Raw genomic sequence first — 6,825 nt, forward strand, 5'->3', positions numbered from 1 at the left:
CCACAAGCTCCACCTCTCTTTAACATAGTTCTTAAAACTCTTTCAAGAGCAATAAGACAAGAGCAGGAAATTAAAGGAGTAATAATTGGAAAAGAAGAGATCAAATTATCCCTTTTTGCTGATGATATGATATTATATCTAAGAGATGCCAAAAATTCCACCAGAATTCTCCTAGAAATTATTAGCACATTCAGTAAAGTGGAAGGTTACAAAATTAACCTACAAAAGTCTGTAGCTTCTCTGTATACCAATAACAAGCAATCAGAGAAAGAGCACACAGAAACACTACCTTTCAGAGTAGCTGCAAAAAATAAAATAAAATATCTCAGAATAAACCTGACCAAACACATTAAAGAGCTCTACAATGAAAATTTTAAATCTTTAAAGAATGAGATTGAGGAGAGAATCAGAAAATGGAAGGACCTCCCATGCTCATGGATTTGAAGAATTAATATTGTGAAAATGACCATTCTACCAAAAGTCATTTATAGATTCAATGCAATGCCAATAAAAATCCCCATGACAGTTTTAACATAATTGGAAAAAACCATCCTAAGATTAATATGGAAGCACAAAAGACCTAGGACAGCCAAAACAGCCCTGAGAACTAAGAGCAATGCAGGGGGATTACAATACCAGACTTTAAGCTGCATTACAGAGGTATAGTCATAAAAACAACATGGTACTGGCACAAAAATAGACCCTTAGATCATTGGAACAAAATTGAAGACCGAAATATGAGTAAATGCAATTTCAGCCACCTGATATTTGACAAAGGGGCCAAGAATATTCACTGAAGGAAAGACAGCATGGTCAGCAAATGGTGCTGGCAAAACTGTAGAAGAATGAAACTAAAACCTTATCTTACACCCTGACCAAAAGTCATTTCCATATGGATCAAAGACCTCAATGTAAAGCCTGAAATTCTGAAAGTGTTAGAAAAAAACATTGGGAAAACCCTACAAGATATATGTGTAGGATTGTCTAAACCAGACATCAATTTCTCAGGAAACAAGGGCAAGAATTAACAAATGGGACCTCATTAAACTAAAAAGCTTCTGTACATCAAAGGAGGCAACCAGGGAAACGAACAGAAAACCCATAGAATGGGAGAAAATCTTCACCAGCAACACACATGACAGAGGTTTAATATCCAGAATATATAACAAACTCAAAAAATATAGAATCAAGACAAGAAATAATCTAATTAAAAGATGGATTAAGGAACTGAACAGAGAGTTTTCCAATGAAGAAATAAAGACAGCTAAGAAATATCTTAAAAGGTGTTCAACATCACTAGTAATTAGAGAAACGCAAATTAAAACTGCTTTAAGATTTCATCTTACCCCAGTCAGACTGGCTAAGATCAAGAGAACAAATGATACCAAATGTTAGAGAAGATGTGGGAAAAGGGGAACGCCCATCCACTGCCCGTGGGACTGCAAGCTTGTTCAACCCCTATGGAAAGGAGTGATAGAGCTCTTAAAAAACTACAAATGAACCTACATTTGACCCAGTTATACAACTCCTTGGCATATACCCAAAAAACTCATCCTATTGCAGAGACACTTGTACATCCATGTTTGTTGCTGCTCTTTTCCCAATAGCTAAGAGATGGAAGCAACCTAAGTGTTCCTCAATTGATGAGTGGATAATGAAAATGTGGTTCATATATACGATGGAGTTTTACTCAGCAGTATATAAAGATGAAATCATGATTTGCAGGTAAATGGATGGAACTAGAACCTGTTATACTAAGTGAAGTAACACAGAATCAGAAAAAAAAATCGACATATGTTCTCCCTCATATGTGGATCCTAGAATCAAACTCTGATAAGTGAGTATGTATCCAGGCATAACTACAGGAACCAGGATAATGGAAAGGAAACAGGGAGGTAAAGGGAAAAAAGAACCTGAAAGAGAAGAACAGTAGGAAACAGGCCTTAATAAGGGAGATATGGATAAAAATTGGGTTAGGTTAGGGAGGTGGTGTGAGGGTATACAAGGAACCTAGGGGATAAAGGGAAAGAAGGAGCTCAAGAGAGGTAGGATCATAGGAAAAAGGTATTATTAAGGGAGAAAGAGGGGAAATGGGGGCACGTTAAGTGGGAAAACCATGATGGCGGGATGAGACAATGTGAGAGATAAACTATGCCTCGCTAGTTTTGAAAACCAGAGGGAACCATGTTACTCCTACAGCCTACTGACAAATTATACATAGCAGATCAAGAAATATATGTCTAGGTAAGGCTTATCTGAGAACAACTGGTCTTTTCCCAAGATTTATCTACATGACACACAGTAACTACAAGTACCAGACTGGTAGAACTAACCTTCTTGGATGTTTAACAGACATACTTTAAGGCCTATAGTAATTTGGTGAGAGGGACATAAAGGACAGTTTTTGCTCCTTGCCTTCTTCGGTCAACTAGTTCCAGGGTACTATGAGCATCTCACAAAGTGTCCTGTAATTGTGGTGGGTCACCTGTCCTCTTGACCAAGGAGGCTGAGGAGACCCCACCAGATGGACTTGAACTGGTGTCCAGTCTACAAAGAGGAGGGTCAACACAGAGGAATCATTTCCTCCATGCTTCCAAGCGAAGCCAACCATCGTCAAGCAGGACCTTTGACTTATCTTCACATAGACGTAACTGGTAAAAGAAAGGAGCCAGGGGCTCCTCCTAAGTCCATGTGACCCCCGAGGAACAGATTCTCAAACAACCTTAAGAGTAAAAATAAATTGGTTTATCTGGGCCAACTGTATGGCCTTAAACACCCAAAAGGAAAGTATAACCAAAGATTAAAGGGTCTAATATTATTTCTTAAGAGTCCATATACATTGCTAAAGGCTACATAACAAGCAATAATGCCAGATAGGTTATACCATCTTTTGAGTTGTTGGCCAGGGTGGCCAAAGGGACTCCCAGATAGTAACCCAGCATAGAACTGGGAAAATGAACAGTAGACCCCAATCTTATCTAAAGGAATATTGACAACTAATTATATGCTAGTCAAGGAACAGCTGACCCTCCTAAAACAAACACCTCTAGACAGGCTGACTGGATTCACCAGAAGGAAAAGTAGTGGGAAGGGCTGGGGGTCCCGACAACACAGCAGACAGTAGCAGGGATATCAGAGTATAAGGGCTCTAGTGGGGGGAGGGAGGCTATGAGAGGTTGCCATCTTGGAAGTGGGTGTATAGATGAATAAGATGGTTTGGGATGTTCTGTGTGACACACACACACACACACACACAAAATCAACAAATAGCAAAAAATGTCTTATATTTGAGGAGGAGGCATAGAAATTTACATCATGCTAATTAATACAGGTGATAAACATTACCATTGAAATCTACCCAAAGACTTTGTAGACATACACAGGCACCAAGGATCCAAGTGCAACCAATTATGGCTAGTATTAATCAGATACATACAGATTAGAGATGTGTGCACCAACATCTCAGTGTTAGTAGCAAAAACAATGAGTCTTTCTGCAAGGAACAATATATTTTAAAATGAAATGGGGATCTTTTTTAAAGGTTAAAAAACTCATTCAATTTTATGACTTACATGGGTTATACTGAGTTCAATATTGTGTAACTGTATTAACTCAACTGTGAACCTAGAAACTTGAACCTACTTGTGAAAGAGATGTACTGTTGCTCTGGAGTGTGTTACTGAATATGTTAAAGCTGTAGTGAAAATCTTCTAATCATGTAGTTATTAAATTAAAAAGTAATGATTAGAAAATAATTCTTCAAAGCATAAAAATTTGCTCCTTAATAAAAAAATTATGTTTATGTATGAAACTGTGTATTTTAATAATGAAATGGAGATCTTTCTTAAAGGTTAAAACCTTATTTGATTTTATGTCTTATAGTATTTATAGTGAGTGCAATATTGTATAACTGTAATAATTCAACTATAAACCTAAAAATTTACAGTCAATTTTGAAAGAGATGCATCTTAGCTCAGGAAATTGTTATTGAATATTTCAATGCCTTTGTAATGAAATGCTTCTTTTAAGTATGTGGTTAATAAATAAATAAATTTTCAAAAATCAAAAAAAGACACATGTACTCTCCAGTTACAGAGGACCACATAGAAATTCTTACATTACAGAAACTGTTTACTGAACTTACTAAGTTAATTTTCAAAACACTCTATTCCTTGCAACCTAATATTTCCAAATTTGAATATCTCCTGTGGAGTTGATGTGGTAATGCAAAGAAAAGGACAATATTAACATAGTGAGAGAGGAAAAACTGAAGAAGAAAGCTTGTTATGGTTTAGAGGCATGACTTTTAATTAAAATTATGTAACTCTGCATGTCTCCTTACACCCAAAGAATGAAGTTACCAATTATTTTTATGCAATACCAAGACATTCCTAAAATCATATAAACATTCTTAAAAGGTGATTTAAAAAGAATTAGGTGAATTTTCAAAGTCCTAATGTATTCTATCCAAATACAAAGAGAGATTTATGGGACTTCAGGAAGATTGCCACAAATTTAAGCAGATGCTCACATATATCTGTACACACTTTTAAATGAATGCACCTTGTTTTACTCCATCTGTTTGATTCTTTACACTCTTTCTGAAAAGGATATCTCCAAGACTTGCGAAGCCTTCCTTGCACACACACACAATAATAAGAGTTCAGTCTCTTTTCACAGTGAAATAAAAGCACAGGCTGTGCAGCTTAGAATGTTTATTCTGTTAAGATTAAAGCATTTTATGGAAGAGCATCATAATATATTTTGGATCATTTTTCTTGTTTACTTGTGTTGTTCTGTCTTTCTCAATGTCTTTGGCTATAAACTGGACCCATTATGCTTTAAATACTCCTGGAACCAGAGGTGAAAATGGAGATGGCTTGTGCTTACTGCTGCAAGAAGTCCAGTAAAGGTTAATGAACTTCTACTGTGGAAGGAATTGAGGATTCAATTTAAACCCAGGTCCTGTGAGGAATATAACAAATATTTAAAAAATCTGCTATAATTATGTCTAGGTATTTCAATTTGAACCTTACATTTTTGTGCTTAAGTAGGAAATTCTAGATAAACATGGTACTTTTGTTTAAGCTATGATTGTTTAGCATTCATCCAAGCAATCCCCTTCATCATCTCTTACAGAGAGTGAAGAGGCTGGCATTCCATGCATCACAAAGAAGATCACAGAGCTTCCTTTGATATTGGATGGAGACTATAGGATTACTCAAAATAAAAGTTTCCAGTTCTTCCACTAAGATGAGCCTTTAAGAAATTGACCTTAATAAAGTATGTGGTATAATATATGCTAACCCAGAGGACAATGAAATTTAAAATAAAAATTATACATCATATTGTTAGAGCATGAAACACAAAACTCTGCATGTGTTTGAAATTCTTTATGTGAAGCCATACTGATTTACCTTCTTAAAAGATGAGTGTATATTGGGTTAGCATTTTGAATGGAATTTTAAACTCATGTCTGAATTAAATTCTTTTAGATTAGAATATGTTTGACAGATTTATTTTGTTTAAAAACTGCCAGCTTGTGTTTCTTAGGAAAAATCTTTCATATTGAATTTTCTCCATAGAAAGCACAGGCAACTGGAGAAGAAAGGATCCTTTCTGGAGAAAAATTCATGAATTTTTCAAAACACTCGAATGGTTTCATGACTCACACGCCTTCCCTGGAAGAGGAAGGATCAGAAAGCCAGGAAAAGTGAGAACAGGAGATTTGGCACCGATGGGTAAGAATGACTTTGGAAGCATTTTATTGCAAAAAGAACAAAGGAGTAGAACTGGAATTAGAAAGACTCAGGACCAGAAAAGTTTGTTTTGTTAGTTTTTTAACATGGTAGATTGGGTACAATACGGTATCTGTCATGGAGGAAGCAGTAGAAAAATGGACGACGTGAGAGCATTTTAGCCGCAAGGATATTCTCAAGTGTCTGCAGAACTCAAGCTCAAGAAGGAGTTAGAGGGAGAGCATGCAGCAGGCCCATGAGGTAGAGGAGTATGAGTGCTTATGGCGATGCTGACGGCTTTGGCATTAACGTCTCATTTCTAGGAACAGTAGGGGAATACAGAGCAGTAGGCACAGATGTACATAAGCAGTTAGATGCAGTGGGAGGAGCTGGTGTACAGTCTTCTCTAATGGCTGCAGTATTTTTCAGTATAGAAATGTGGTCAATCCCTTAGCTGAGTTGCTAGAAATAGGAGAATGGGTTTGATGTCATTAAGAAAATGTGTTGTCTGTAAGTCAGGAGCTATTATGGATGACAAGTATCAAAAACTGAAGAGATTCTGTTGAAACAGAATCTCTATAAACAAGGTGATAAGACACTTGTGAGGCAGAGCTGTTGCAAAAAATATAGAAAAAGAGATATGAGGGCCTGGAGAGATGGCTCACTGGTTAAGAGCACTGACTGCTCTTGCAGAGGACCCGGGTTTGATTCCCAGCACCCACAGGGCAGCGGCTACAAACTGTCCTTAACTCCAGTTCCAGGGGAATCTGAAGCCCTCTTCTGACCTCTGCGGCATCGCACAATATGGGTACACTCACACACATGCAGGCAACACACTCATACACATAAAATAAAAATAATATATAAAATATTTTCTTAAAAAAAGAGATATGAATGTTTCCCAGAGGCTTACCCTGAAAGGTGAAGCAGTACTTTGTAATCAGGGTACTGAAAACTTTTCAAAGTGTGTTACATGGTGGTCATTAATGTATATGAAACTTTTATATCTGACAAGATAGAATGAGACATTATCTGTCTCTATTAAAGTTGTGGTCTCAAAGGCTGATAAAATAGAAAAGTATCTAAT

Source organism: Nannospalax galili, unplaced genomic scaffold, assembly GCF_000622305.1.
Source record: "Nannospalax galili isolate Female #2095 unplaced genomic scaffold, S.galili_v1.0 scaffold255, whole genome shotgun sequence".
NCBI lineage: Eukaryota > Metazoa > Chordata > Mammalia > Rodentia > Spalacidae > Nannospalax > Nannospalax galili.